The 15001-nt window shown below is 49.1% G+C and overlaps 1 protein-coding gene across 4 annotated transcripts in view; it reads right to left on the bottom strand.

Moving 5' to 3' along the window:
- Positions 1-15001, bottom strand: part of LOC146817191 (ribonuclease H1-like) — a 511274-nt gene that overhangs the window by 184857 nt on the left and 311416 nt on the right. The gene's annotated exons all lie outside the window — the stretch shown is intronic.

Raw genomic sequence — 15001 nt, 5'->3', positions numbered from 1 at the left:
CTACAGCTACTTTCTAAGCTGTGCACAGGAATGTTCATACTCAATTAGAAGCTTTATACAATGTATTCAAAAAAATTATTTAATGAATGCTAATAGCAATTATCTACATCAGAAGCTATTATCAATTTAATCGGTTAGCAATTGTTCTAGCATTATCAACTATGTTTTAGTCACATTATATGAGCTGGACAGGATTTCAGATTACACAATTATATCCAAATTAGTGGCCACAACCATTTGAGTATTGGCTATTAGGTGCAATTCATGAAGCAACTATTATTCCATGAGTAGAAACCATGACTAATGGTGATTTAAGGTTAAGATGGGGTACTCTGGATCCAGACGGAATGCTAAACCTAGAAGATAGCTTTCTTCCATAATATTTATTAGTGTTTAGAGGACGAGCTTGAGGATATACGGGTTTTGAATGCCTTTCAATTCAACTTGGGTAACTATTTCTGGTGCACTGAAAGGCCCTATGACAAAGTGGTCTAACTTTACATCTACAAATGGTTTGATAAATTCTGTAGTAAAGTAAACGAAAAGTTATATTGTGCACTAAAGGGTTCCCTTCTAAACTAAGATGACGTAATTTCATGTAGAAAAGTGTACAAGCAAGCGGTTAATGAACAGGGCTAAGGTCTGGGAGCATCTGCCAAAGGTGTGTGCCCTGATAAGTTTCACTGTCCTTTTGGAGAATTATAAATGCTAATCCATTCAGAAGGCCTGTCACTTTATATTAGAAATGAGTATCAAAGTAGAGCATTGGGTCATATACTTTCCTGGCATTTATAATGCAAAAGGAGATATAGATGTGGAAGAAAATTCATGAGCACCTATAAAGAATGTGATCGTCCTACTGTTTGAGGTGCCAAAGGCTATTTTAATGAGACACTCCGGAAAAGCTACCGTGCCGGACAGGCTTCCCCATAATCATTTTTCATCTAATGTAGATCAGTGTTCGGCCGTCACTACTAATGCACCTAATCTTGTGAAATATGCATACTATTGTTGGTCCCCGTCAATCATAGTTTGTGTTTTAAAAAAGGAAGATGGTGGTAAATAGTTTTGAAGAAGAACATTCAGACCCGGGTTCAGCATTCATGAATATTAGCCAAAAAGAAACATTCTATCAGGGCAGGTTTGAATGATGAAACAGGACCTTAATTTGTCCCAAGCGCCCAAGTTATTGCAGCCAGAGGAGGCGGCCCTACATGCACCCGACGGTCATTAGCGTTTTAAAGCGCATGGTGGAGTCCCACGAAGGGCGGGCCCGTCCTGCGCCAGGAAGAGGTGAGGCAGGGTCACCGCCCTTGGCTGTTCTGTCTGCTGCAGTCAGGTTCGTCTACTACTCCTCAGTACATGTGTGGTGCGTAAAAGGTACATTTATTTCTCCTCAGCCGACTATCGCTTGGGCTTTCTTTTTGCCGCCATTGGACTGGTGTATTCATCACTGACTTTGGCCATGATTGGGTGTCACACGTTCTACGGCCTATCGCTCTCTCCCGGAACTGGGTGTTGACTAGCTGTAACATATACCTGGATGTGAAGGAGCTCCGGACTGGGAACCAAAACCGGCCCTGAAAGTGCTCGGCCGGCTTCCCCCGGGGGTTGAGGGTGCGGCCGAGCTCTTTGCCAGGGCCGGTTATCGGCCGATTTTGTTACAGGGTCGATTTCGCAGCTATGCTGCAAAACCAGCCCCACCCGTGCGGCGCACTGGTGGATTGCCCGGTGCCCACTACGGCCAGTCCGGCCCTGCTTATTTTGATTTATAAAAAAGATTTCAGCATATAACTTTTGTTTGCATTGTGTTATCGGTGGGGGGTTGGGTGCTTTGCTCTCTTGTATACTACTGATAATTAGGGTTCATTAGTGAATTGGTTTTAGGATTGGCATACTGGACTCTCCCTCCCCTAGCATTGCACTTTGACTGTTGTGATCATGGGGAAGAGAAAAGTGCATGCTATTTTATTCTGGTCACCGCATGTCGCTACAAGAGTTTCCACTATTGCGGGCTTTTTTTACTCAAACTTGGGGTTGTCTCCAAGGAGATTGAGCTGGCAAAGAGAAGGCTGTCTGTTGTGCTCTGTACATGAAGACACTGGTAGCCATGTTGTATGTTTCTAAGTCTTCTTTATTGGTTCCAGTTCCAAATGATATCAGTCTTAGTTCAGCCATGTACCAGCTCCTACACCAGTCCCACCAGAAGCAGCCTGCCTAGCTGCTCAGCCCATCTCCAACAGTCACCACTCATTCACACAGGCACCCAGGCATTCCACGCATCACAGTCACACCAACATTCCGCTACCATCTCTCACTCTGGCTGAGCAGCTAGGAGGACCTAGGCTGATTACAATTAAATGTAATACTCATGATATAACATTATCCCTTTCCTTTTAAAATGAAAACAAAGATTACAATACTAAAGCAGAGAACTATACACAAGAGAAGCAGTAATGCTCGTAACTCAAGGATGCAACTAAAAGTAAATCATCACAAAAGAGAGAACAATGTAAATAGAGAAAAGATGGGCAAAATACGACATATAAAAACATGCATCAAAATCCCCCATCCTCTCTCATGAAGATTAAGTCATATCAAAGCGTGAAATAAATTATCAAATCACAAACTATGTTAAAACGCAGAGAAACAGACTAATACTGCGTACTTTTGGGAAGGAATAAAAATTGTCAAGCAATTTAAATTACAAACTAGCAATAACCCCCATCCTTCCCCCATGAACATTTGAAAATAAAGTAGTGAAGGGTGCACACACCCCACGACAAACACCCGAGGCCAGAAACAGACAACAAGGGTGAACCAACACTACAGATACACGTGTACCACAATATGGACCACATAGAGGGTACACACAGTGAGGCGCAGGGAGACTTACACACGACCACATCTGAAGCGCGGGGTGACTTACACAGAACAACACGTGATGCGCAGGGCGACACACACAACTGAAGTGCAAGGCGACTTACACAGGACAACACGTGAAGCGCAGGGCGACTTACACAAATACAAAGACAAGACATGCAGCACAAGACGACTTACCAACACAACACAAAGAAGTGGGAAACCATCCACCAAGACCAGAACCACCCTCATGTAAGGGAGAAACTGTGATGTCCATCCACCAGGAGACTACGGCGTCCCAACCATAAACAGCGTTAAACTGTGGCATCACGATACAAAATTGCTGTAAATGTTACATTTCTAACAAACTTTAAAGAATGCAACCTACATTGCTGATACAGTGTAAATAGGCTCGGTCGTAAAACATTATAACAATACAAGAAAATAAAACACTGTAGAACACCAGAAATCTGTGCCCTACGCCGGTGAGCGACCTCTCACCCGAGTACTAATCTAGACACACATTAATGTTTTTATTCCACAGCTATGAGATCTTCACATATGCAAACCAGCTGCAACTTGAACTTTAAAAAAAAAACATGTTGAAGATCCAAATGAGGCAAAAATATGCTGCTGACAAATAGAGATAGTAACGTTGCTATTTTGACTCTCAGATATTTAGACTGACCCAACTAATACTAAAGATGTACAAAACATCATGAATCCAATGTCAAACCGGCCAGTTTAATACAATAGCTGCTGAGCCCCTTACGATACGCATCTTTAAACTAAATGTAATCACGTTTCCACTCCGTCAAAGATATATGCCATTGAAATGTCTGTACATGAAGACACTGGTAGCCATGTTGTAAGTTTCTAAGTCTTCTTTATTGGTTCCAGTTCCAAACAGTATCCGTCTTAGTTCAGCCATGTACCAGCTCCTACACCAGTCCCACCAGGAGCAGCCTGCCTAGCTGCTCAGCCCAACTCCAACAGTCACCACTCATTCACACAGGCACCCAGGCATTCCACGCATCACAGTCACACCAACATTCCACTACCATCTCTCACTCTGGCTGAGCAGCTAGGAGGACCTAGGCAGATTACAATTACATGTAATACTCAGGATATAACACTGTCCTTAACTAGGGATGGCATTCCCTCTGTCTCTCCTTGCCCTCCCTGTTTTTCCGATGCTCCCACTGGGGCGGTGGAGTCAGGTGTTATAAGCAAACCCAGAGAGATGGAAGGAGACTAGGGTGATTCATCAGGGCCTGAGGATCTAAACCAGGAGCCCCTGCTCTGAAAGCCCTATTGTCAGCCCCAGATTTAAGCAGAGGGGACGCGGGGGTGGTCCCTACACCAAGGAGCATTTTAATCAGCACAGGTACCCAAACTGAACAGTTATGATATTATCCCCCACGGTTAGTGCCCTCTAAGGATGATCTGCTGTTGCGAGTAGGTTGGGGTCTTGGTTGCCACGTATTTTACTCAAGATCTATCAGGCTAAATGTATTTGGTAGGTCCTGTATGGCAGCGAGGAATGTGAAGGTCAACAAAATTCAGTCCACTAAAAAACTATTTTTAAGAAGGCTGGTGCAGATAAAAGCGTCCCGGTCTTCTCGGTCTATGAGGAGCTTGGATTAAGATATGTAGCAGATATAGTAGCTCATAGTCCTTTGATGTGCTGGATTAAGATTTGGACCAGGGAGGCATTCAAGTTAAACAGACAGATCCTTTCAGACTGCCTGTGCCTTGACCAAGCAAATAGAATTTCTTGGGTCACTTATGTGAAGACAGCTTTCACCAACTTAGGCCGGGCGGACATATTTCTGAAACCCCACTCGCTCTCTCTTAGAATTGAGAAGGGTTAAGAACTTGTTTCTTGAGCGAGTCACATCATCTAGAGAACAAGCTGAGTGGATGAAACCCATGGTGCAGGGACTTATGCGTTTGATAACAGTTAAGAGCCCGGAGCCATATTTAGCACAGGTTTCAGAAGGGAGGTACAGATTTGCTTTGGCCAGGTTCAGGTTTAATTTGGTACACCATCTTGTGGCATCTCCCAGTGACTGGTTCCATCCTGGCACCCTGTTGCCCTGCGGCTGCGACAATAGGTCTCCGTAGGACACCGTAAATTCTTAAATTTTTCATAACTATTTTACTGTGCCTAGAAAGCATCCCATCCGGTTACTGAAGCCCATGAACTTTAAGCAAGTACGTCCGGCACTTATGTATCTGCAGCTGCTTCCTAATGATCACGTTCTATATGATGTTTCCTACTTTTTACGTGCCATTGTGAGATCGAGGTTGTCTAGACTCGACTGATCAATGTGTTGTTGCAATGGCGCAGTTTTTATGGGCTTTAATAAACTGTATGGTAATCAATTTTTACCTTTGTATTTATTGTTCTCACCTTACAGTTGTACATATATGTGCTGTGTTCTTTTATGGTTGTTTTTACAACCGAATAAAGATTTTATGATGATGAACCATCCTTCGTGGACCTTATTATGACTTTTGACCAAGTTCATAGACTAAAATTAGAAAGATACAGGAATCTATGGGAGTTGACCCGGCTATCAATGAATTATTGAGGTACATGAGCTGCAATCTCATTGTCAGAGTAATATAAAATAGTGCACAGAAACTTTTGGTTTAGAGAGATGGTTATTGCAACTTGCCCCCACTACTCATTACATCGTGTACAAATATGTTACATATTTCTCTGAGATTTTATGGTGAGGATATACCGAGATCGGGAAGAATGTTAATGCTAGCATGATTGTACAGCGATGCAGCTCTTCTCGCAATTAGAACACTTAATGATTAGAAGACCTCAATTGATAATTTTGTGTCATTTATAAAAGATCTGAACAAACCACCAGAGCCTGAACAGGCCATCCCATATTTGGGGTTGCTATTTGAGAACAGTAGAAGGAGGACTTACCTGTTGCAGAATAAGAAATAAAGTATTCAATCCTTAGGGCCATTATTTGGTTTTGACTGGGTTTTAGACTGAGAAGTAAACTTTTAGCCCATATGTTTTGACATCATGTGGGCAAAAAAACAGGCATAAATTGTGTAATAAGTGCAGACAATGTAGTGAAGGTGAATTGCACATGTGATTGGACACATTTAAAAAGCAACACTAAACGATTGAGCCCCAGTCCTGTTTCCAATCACAATTCTTTTAAACACCAATCTCCTAAATTTATGACCAGGGACATCACCTTCACCGCGTCATCAGCACTTTGTGACATTACACAATTTATATATTTTTTTTTGCCTATGTGATGTAAAAAATATATATAAAAAGAATTGTTTCTACAATGAAGGCCTGCATATTGTATTTACTACGATTGATTAGGTTGTTTCAGTCAAGGTACCTCTAATTTATTTTGTGTAGTTACTACCATAGAAAAAGAGTCCCACTGGACAGTTGCGATTATCATTATAGATGTACCCTGGTATCTGCTGGCTTATAGGGTTGGTCTTTGAGGTTACATTACTCACATTAAATTGGAGATAGCTCCGCTGCATCCAGAGAGCAACCACTCTCAGGCATTCATTGAATCTAATTCGGGTTGATTCATAGTTTTCCACCACAAGCGGTTTCCAATCAGTATAGGACAGTATTTCAAATCCATGGTCCCTACCAATTTTAGCTAGCGGTGCCACAAACATTAAAAAGAGTGGGCTCAAGGAGAACCCCAGCAGCACCCCGCATGAAGAAGTAATGACCTTAGATTTGAATCGTGGCAGGTAGATAGATGGCTTGAGTTCCGGTTCCCAGAAAATCGGCAAACCAGGCTTTTCCTTTCTGCTCTTTTCAGCCAAATCAACTGTAAATAGTAGTATCCCTTGGGATGCAGTCAAGTATACGACCTAAGGGGGGCGTGGCCTGCAGCCGATGAAGATGGCCGCACTCTAGCGCGGCTCCAGAGCCCGGCGCCCGAACCCGCACCGATCCTGTATTAATCCTGCCCCATACCGGAAAAAAAGCTAGCGACTCACCCTCTGCACACCCGGGACTCCGTGGGGGCGGCGGGGGCCCATTGCGAGGTGCGATTTGGGGCTTCCTGCAGCGGACGAGCGGCCTGGGAGCATCGGCGGAGCCGGGGCCTCGAGTGGTGGCTTCACTGATCGGGAGCAGTCGGAGGGGGCGTGGCCTGGGCCTCGAGGCGTCGGCATCGGAGCGCCGAGGCTGGAGGCCCTGAAACGAAGGAGCAAGCAAAGCAGCGGGCCCGAGGGTGAGACGTCCCCCTGCCTCTCTCCCCGCTTGAAGCATCTGGCGATGAGGTCAGGGACACGAAGGCGCCTCCCTCAAGGCAAAAACGGGTGGCCTGGGTGTCTGGACCTCCCCCATGGCCCCGTGGGGCCTCGCGGCGGCGACATGAGAAGGCCGAAGACAAGGCGCGGTGGGAGCCAGCGGAGCATGAGCAACGAGTGACCCGGTAAGGAGCCGGTACACGGCCTGAGTGGTGTGGGGACTAAAGAGTGGCGACGGAGAGACCCGGGGAGCGGCGGCAAATCGGTGCCCCTGGGGCATACTGCGACATCTATGGACCCCCCCGCTCACGTATCGGACAATCCTCGGATCGCCCCGGGCTTTGGCAGAAGGGGTACTGACACAACGTGCGCCAGACAACATGGGGGGAAAGGGCCACCGTGGGGGAGCACAGGCGCAGCTTGAAAAGTTTGCATTCCTCAAGGATCGGACTGCATCCCCCCCCCCCGACAAGACTAAAGAGTTTACCCTGGCGGATGTCATGGCCACGTTGACCCAGATGCAGGCCTCAATCGGCACGATCTCCACTGACGTTACGCTTCTTAGAGCAGACGTCGCAAAAATTAATTCTAGACTGACCGAGGTCGAGGCTACCACGGCAACCCTCACCCACGACACGGCCGAGCATCATAAGCGGATTCAAAACTCTGGAACTGGTGCAAAAACAGCTGCTGGTCAAGCTGGATGACCAGGAAGGCAGGTCAAGGAGGAACAACGTGCGTGTCGTTGGTGTGCCGGAGAGAGAACGCGGCCCGGCATTGGACCTCTTCGTGGAAAAACTAATCACTGACCAGTTGCAGCCACGTGGGCTCTCAAAATTTTTCTCAGTGGAGAGGGCACACCGGGTACCCGGTGGGAGGCCTCGGCCTGGGGCCCCCCGCGCCCGATCCTGGCCCGAATTTTCAGCTTCCGCGACCGGGACGCAATCCTTCAGGCGGCGCGTACCGCCCCCCCACTGCGGGTGGACAACAGCACGGTCACCCTCTATCCGGACTACACCGCAACAGTGATGCGGCAACGAAGAGACTTCATGGCGGTCATGGCGGAACTCCGCACTCGAGAACTTAAATATGCGATGCTATATCCGGCGAAGCTACGATTGGAGGCGGAGGGGCGCACTTGGTTCTTTGCAACGCCGGCAGAGGCCACAGAGTGGCCGGAGGGGTGGCGTCCGGCGAGATCGAAGGGCCGAGCGGAGCGGCCCACTCGCAGCCATTCCACCTCCCCCGAGAACCTGGATGTCGAGGAGTCAAGAGCGGAGGGTGGCGCGCCGCGGAGCTGAGGCTGCGAAGGAACAACCGAATTTGACGACGGTGAGGGGCCCAGTGCCGGAGTGCACCGAGCGGCCCGGTGGGGCTCGGAAACGGCAGGGGAATTGTTGACTCTGAACCTTTTATCTCCAGACAGTCGGTTACTTGAAGGGACAAATACATGGTGCGGGATCGGCGGCGGGACTGTGAGCGGCTTCCCCCCCATACGCAAGTAGCAAGTTATGGGAACTAAGCACTCTAAGTTGGGGTGGCGGGTAGTTCTAAATCCGCTGGGCAGGGAGGGGGGTGGGGGGACGGGGGCATTTTGGTAACGTTGGTTTGTGTTTTGTTTCAGGTTCAGCAACTACTTATTGGTGTATTTGGCAGGCTAGGCATGTAGGGGACCACAAGAGGGGTATACGACAGTACACACTTTGCACATCCATCCATGACGACGACACCACACAGCGTAACCCAGGGGACCACCGATAGATTAAGAGACGGACAGACACAGCAGCACTGTCCTTCTTTCAGTGTTCTGTCCTGGAACGTGAATGGATTAGGGGACAAGATCAAACGGGGGCTAGTGTTGCAGTATCTAAAGCGTAGAGGACCGGCGGTGGCACTCCTGCAAGAAACGCATTTAGTGGGCACAACCACAAAAGCACTAGACAGATGGGGGTTCAAGATGGCGATACATTCGGAGTTCACGACGGGGTCCAGAGGGGTGGGCATATTAGTCAACAAACGTTCTCCCCTGATTCTGGTTGACTCTCATAGGGAGGAGCATGGCCGCTTTGCGGCACTGACCTGCCAATGGGAAGGGAAGTTGTACAATTTGGTGACAGTTTACATCCCCCCGACACTCCACCAGGCCTCCTTTAGGGCATTGGGTGAGTTCCTGCTGGCGCTACCACAAGAGGAGCTTATCATGGGCGGGGACTTTAATGCAACCATGGACCCGACACTGGATAGGTCTTCATACAGGGAACATGGCAGCGCCACCCCCATTCTGCGAGAATTCACGGAGGCACTGGGCCTCATAGACACCTGGAGAACATATAGGCAGGAGGAGAGGCAGTACACATTTCATTCGGGGGCCCACAACACCCTTTCCCGCATAGATTACATTTTCACATCACCCGCGGGGTTCAAGGGAATGACTGAAGTGTCGCACCTACCCAGGGGTATTTCGGACCACTCACCGGTGGTCATTACGTTTGCGACCTTTGACCCACGTAAACGCACTGTGTTCCCAGTCCACCCCGGCTATCTCAAAATCCCTAAAATCAGCAAGGCCCTTAAAGCGACGACCAAACAATATTTCACTGAAAATAAAGATTCAGTGAGGAGCCCGACGACACTCTGGGAGGCTTTTAAAACAGTCCTTCGCGGACAGGCAATCTCCATAATTGCCGACCACAAGAAAACCCAGCGGCGGGCGGTGCTGGAGCTCGAGCAGGGGGTGAGTGAGGCTGAGGCAATCCATGCAGCACAAGCAGATGACGATTCGGCACATAAAGTTCGCATGGCGCAGCAGGAATATAGGTCCCATCTTTGGGAGGGTGCACGAATTAAACAGGTGGCGACTCAGCATACGATTTATGAACTGGGGGACAAAGCAGGCAAACTGCTGGCCTGGCTTGAAAAAGGGGACCGCGCAGCGTGGTGGGTGATTCGGATTCGGCTAGACTCCGGGGAATATACGTCGGAGCCACGGCAAATAGCGGGGGCCTTGGCGGCCCATTACAGAACGATATATACGCCTGAGGCCTCCTTTACCGTTGCAGATAACGAGGCATTCCTTCGGGACATTGCAATGCCACGGCTGACCCCATCTGGGGCTGAGGCCCTGGAGGCAGACCTGACGGCTGAGGAGCTCACACTGGCGATTCTGGCCCTTCGCGCCGGGAAGGCGATGGGGCCAAACGGAATTCCGGTTGAATTCTATAAGCAGAGCGCCTCCCTCTTAGTCCCGCACTTACTTGCCATGTATAGGGACAGTCTATCGACCGGGATCCTGCCCCGCGATCAGAGGGTGGCTACGATAGTGGCGATCGCGAAACCTAACAAACATGCGCACGAGTGCGCATCTTATCGTCCGATTTCGTTGTTTAACGCAGAGGCGAAGATTCTAGCCAAGGTGCTGGCGACAAGACTACAGCCATACCGCTCGACCCTGGTACACCCGGACCAGTCGGGATTTATGCCTCACCGAAACACAGCTCTGAATATACGGCGTCTCCACGGGATTCTCGCGTGCCGCTCCGCGATAGAGGAGGATGCGGCCATCCTATCATTGGATGCACGGATGGCGTTCGATCGAGTGGAATGGCCATTCCTCTTTGCCGTTCTCCGCCACTTGGGACTTGGCCCCAAGATTTGCGCCTGGATCCGGCTTCTGTACACCCAGCCACTTGCACAGGTGGTAGTAAACGGGCACGTCTCAGATGCCTTTCCGTTAGGACGAGGGACGCGACAGGGCTGCCCCCTTTCCCCGCTCCTTTTTGCTCTGGCTCTGGAGCCTTTGGCGGCATGGGTGCGACAGGACCCGGTGATCCGGGGCCTCAAATGGACGATGGGATGGGAAGATCGTATTTCCCTATATGCGGACGACGTCCTGCTGTACCTGGCCTCGCCGGCGCGCTCCATCGCCTGCCTCCTGGACATTTGTGCGTCATACGGGAAGAGGTCCGGCTATGAGATCAACTGGGAGAAATCCATTGTCTATATGCTCCGAGGCTCCCCGCCTCGGCTCCCGAGGGGCTGCGATATTCGGGTGGTCAAGTAAGGATTCAAATACCTCGGCATCTATGTAACTGCGGATAACGACAAGTTTGTGGCCGAAAATCTAATGAAGCCCCTACAAAGGCTTCGTAATGACGTCGAGCACTGGCGCTCCCTGCCCCGGACACTGCTGGGGAGGGCCTCTCTTTTCAAAATGTTGGCCCTCCCTAGATTGCTATACGTACTTCAAAATACCCCTTTCCCGGTTGCGCCTACGTATTTCGCGGCCGTCAACGCGGAGGTCACCGGCCTCTTGTGGGAGGATAAGGCGCCTCGGATAGCACTCCACAAGCTCACCAGTGGGTGGTACGATGGCGGTATAGCCCTCCCAGACATCAGAACGTATTACTGGGCGTCGCAGCTTATGGTTATAAATCAATGGCTTCATAGGCCTGGAGACGACCCGGCGTATCGTATGGATAGGCAGCTGCTGGGGGCCGAGGGGGTCGTGGGAGCGCTTTACAACCCCAAGAGAGGTCGCGTTCCGGCAGGACCCGCAGCGCATACCCTCCGGATATGGTTTGCGGCACAGCGGACTATGGGATGGGCGGGGAGGATTACCCAGGCTACGCCTCTATGGGAGACAAGACAGCTTGGGGTGCTACGCACCACCAAGGGGTTCCACCAGTGGGATCTAATTGGCATCTCCAGGGTCGGTGACCTCTGGAAGAAGGGAGAGGTGGTCACTTTCACCCAACTACAGGCAGACTACGACTTGGCAGACACCGAACGTTTCCGGTACTTGCAAAACCGCCACGCACTTCAGGCGGTGATTCCACCTGGGACCCGGCTCCCAGAGTCATCGCCACTAGAAGACCGGCTCCTCACGGAACACCTAACTCAAAGAGCGGCGTCCCTAACCTACCGGAAAATAATAAACAATCGACCTGACCCTTTTTTGACCCTTAAGAATAAATGGGAGGCAGAACTGGGAGACTTGGATGAAGCGGAGTGGCAGTCTGCGCTCTCCTCCCCTAAAGAGGTGGGCATATCGTCCAAACTAAGGCTTGTCCAACTTAAAATTCTGCATCGCACATATTACACCCGTACACTCTTATTTAAATTGCAGCGGGCGGACTCCCCACAATGTCTCAGGCAGTGTGGGCAAGAGGGAACTTTCTTTCACACCCTCTGGGAGTGCCCAGTCATAGCGCTTTACTGGAAGGGGGTATTGCACACGCTCTCCCGGGTGACCAAGGTCCTGACGCTCCCGGAGCCTCGGAGGTGTCTCCTCAATATCTGGGAACAGACAGACCACAAAAGAGTGACGCAGCTCTGGGGGACGCTGGGGCTCATGCTGGCAAAACGCAATATAGCCCAGCGATGGGGATCGGGGCAGTCGCCTACCCTCGCTCAATGGATCCAGGACATGGACTCTGTAATGGTGGTTGAAAAAACTGTATATGTGCATAGAGGTTGCCCCAAAAAGTGGTCCCAGGTGTGGGGTGGGTGGAATATTTATAGAGGAAATATATGTGAACCCCCGCACGATGCCTCAGACTCTGAACTCAGTGACCAAGAATAGCCAACCTATTGTTTGCCATAGTGTGGGATGGATACGAATGTATGATGCATATGGAGCGTCTTTATATATTAACTGTGCCCGTACTGAATTGTTGCACTACCTCTGGGCTGATTTCCTGCTAAACCCGATACCAAGATGTGTTGCTTTTTGTTTGCAAAAACTCAATAAAAATATTTAAAAAAAAAAAAAAAAAAAGTATACGACCTGAAGTGTTTTAACAGAGAACTTAGTAAACCATTACTGAACCCAAGATTTGGGGAAAAATAAATCTTTTGGATTGGACCCCTATTTAAGTATTGTGTTTACCTCAAGGGAATTAAATCTCTTATGTAGTAATATTTTAGCTGAATTTAATAAGATTGATTGACAGTCTTTATATGTAGCTTGTGCCATTGACGACTGCATTCACTTGTGCAATTTAGCCATTCAACATAGTCACATTTCTTTGGGGGGATGAATAATTTGATCTCCTTCTAGTGATTCTGCACTTCCTATTGCAAGTACAAGCTTACAATCTCAAGAAAGCCAGAAAATAAACAAATTGGATAAAAAACAAATATGTTGCGAGGTGAGAGCGAGTTGATGCTCTGGGGTATTTACATACCTGGTTGCCTTTAAGGTGCCTTATCCTCTGTCTCAAAGCACATACAACCTCCTTTGCAGCAGTCACATTTGCCCACACCTCTCTGCAGTGGTCGCACTTGTGCACAGAGTTATTTTATTGGTCCCCAGTTTCAAACCAACATTAACCATCTAACTGCTGTTTTTTTATTAGGTCTCGCCTAGCGACGCAGCGCATGCGCTTTCACCTTGGCGAGACTATTATTGTCGGTTTGGTGGGCGAAGGGGGACAGGACATGTGCGCGCCTGGACAGGCGATGTGCACGTGTAAGGCGTCTCCTCTCTAGCAATGTTAGCTTTCACAGGCTCCCACCGCGCACTTGATTTAGCTTTCAGTTTCACTGCGCGCTGCAACTATACAAGGCAGACACATACATTTCAGAGCTCAAGCATATCTACATTTTTTTTGTAATATTGTCCAGGCAGGAGTACGTCTTTAAGGAGGGTGGAAACGGAGAACAGACTCACCCAAAATTGTTTGAAATGCAGGGGAATGAGTTTCTGTAATTGAGAGGAATTTGCGCATGCGTAAATGTACGTTACCTATATGTGTTTCCAAAAATATCCATATATACATATGTGAGAAAGTTGAGATTTACAAAGAATTCCACAACTGGCCTCACAAAAGTGTGATTGTCATCATGGTTTCCCGGCAGTACTCCTGCAATCCTCCTGGGTGACTTGTCTTCTGAATCGACTCGATCTGTCACAACCAGGTCAGCAGAGCTGCTTCAAAGCCAGAGAACCAGGTCAGCAGAGCTGCTCTACAGCCAAAGAACCAGGTCAGCAGAGCCGTTGTACAGCTTGAGAACCAGGTCAGCAAAGATGCTCTAGAGCCAGAGACCCAGGTCAGCAAAGCTGCTTCAAAGCCAGAGAACCAGGTCAGCAGAGCTGCTCTACAGCCAAAGAACCAGGTCAGCAGAGCCGTTGTACAGCCTGAGAACCAGGTCAGCAAAGCTGCTCTAGAGCCAGAGAAACAGGTCAGCAGAGCTGCTTCAAAGCCAGAGAACCAAGTCAGCAGAGCTGCTCTAGAGCCTAAGAAGCAGGTTAGCATAGCTGCTGTAGAGCCTAAGAACCAGATCAGCAGAGCTGGTCTAGAGCCAGAGAACCAGGTCAGCAGAGCTGCTGTAGAGCCCGAGAAACCATGTCAGCAGAGTTGGCTTTAGAGCCAGAGAACCAGGTCAGCAGAGCTGCTGTAGAGCCAGAGAACCAGGTCAGCAGGGCTTCTATAGAGCCAGAGAACCAGGTTAGAGCCAGAGAACCAGGTCAGCAGAGGTGCTGTAGAGCCAGAGAACCAGGTCTGCAGAGCTGCTTTAGAGCCAGAGAACCAGGTGAGGAGAGTCGCTGGAGAGCCAGAGAACCAGGTGAGGAGAGTCGCTGTAGAGCCAGAGAACCAGGTCAGCAGAGCAGCTCTAGAGCCAGAGAACCAAGTCAGCAGAGTCGCTGTAGAACCAGAGAACCAGGTCAGCAGAGCTGCTGTACAGCCAGAGAACCAGGTCAGCAGAGCTGCTGTACAGCCAGAGAACCAGGTCAGCAGAGCTGCTGTACAGCCAGAGAACAAGGTCAGCAGAGCCGTTGTACAGCCAGAGAACCAGGTCAGCAGAGCTGCTTTAGAGCCAGAAAAGCAGGTCGGCAGAGCTACTGTAGAGCCATAGAACCAGGTCA

This window comes from Triturus cristatus, chromosome 6, assembly GCF_964204655.1.
Source record: "Triturus cristatus chromosome 6, aTriCri1.1, whole genome shotgun sequence".
Lineage (NCBI taxonomy): Eukaryota > Metazoa > Chordata > Amphibia > Caudata > Salamandridae > Triturus > Triturus cristatus.
Note: the sequence above shows the minus strand (reverse complement) of the source record. Positions and strands in the feature narration are given on the sequence as shown.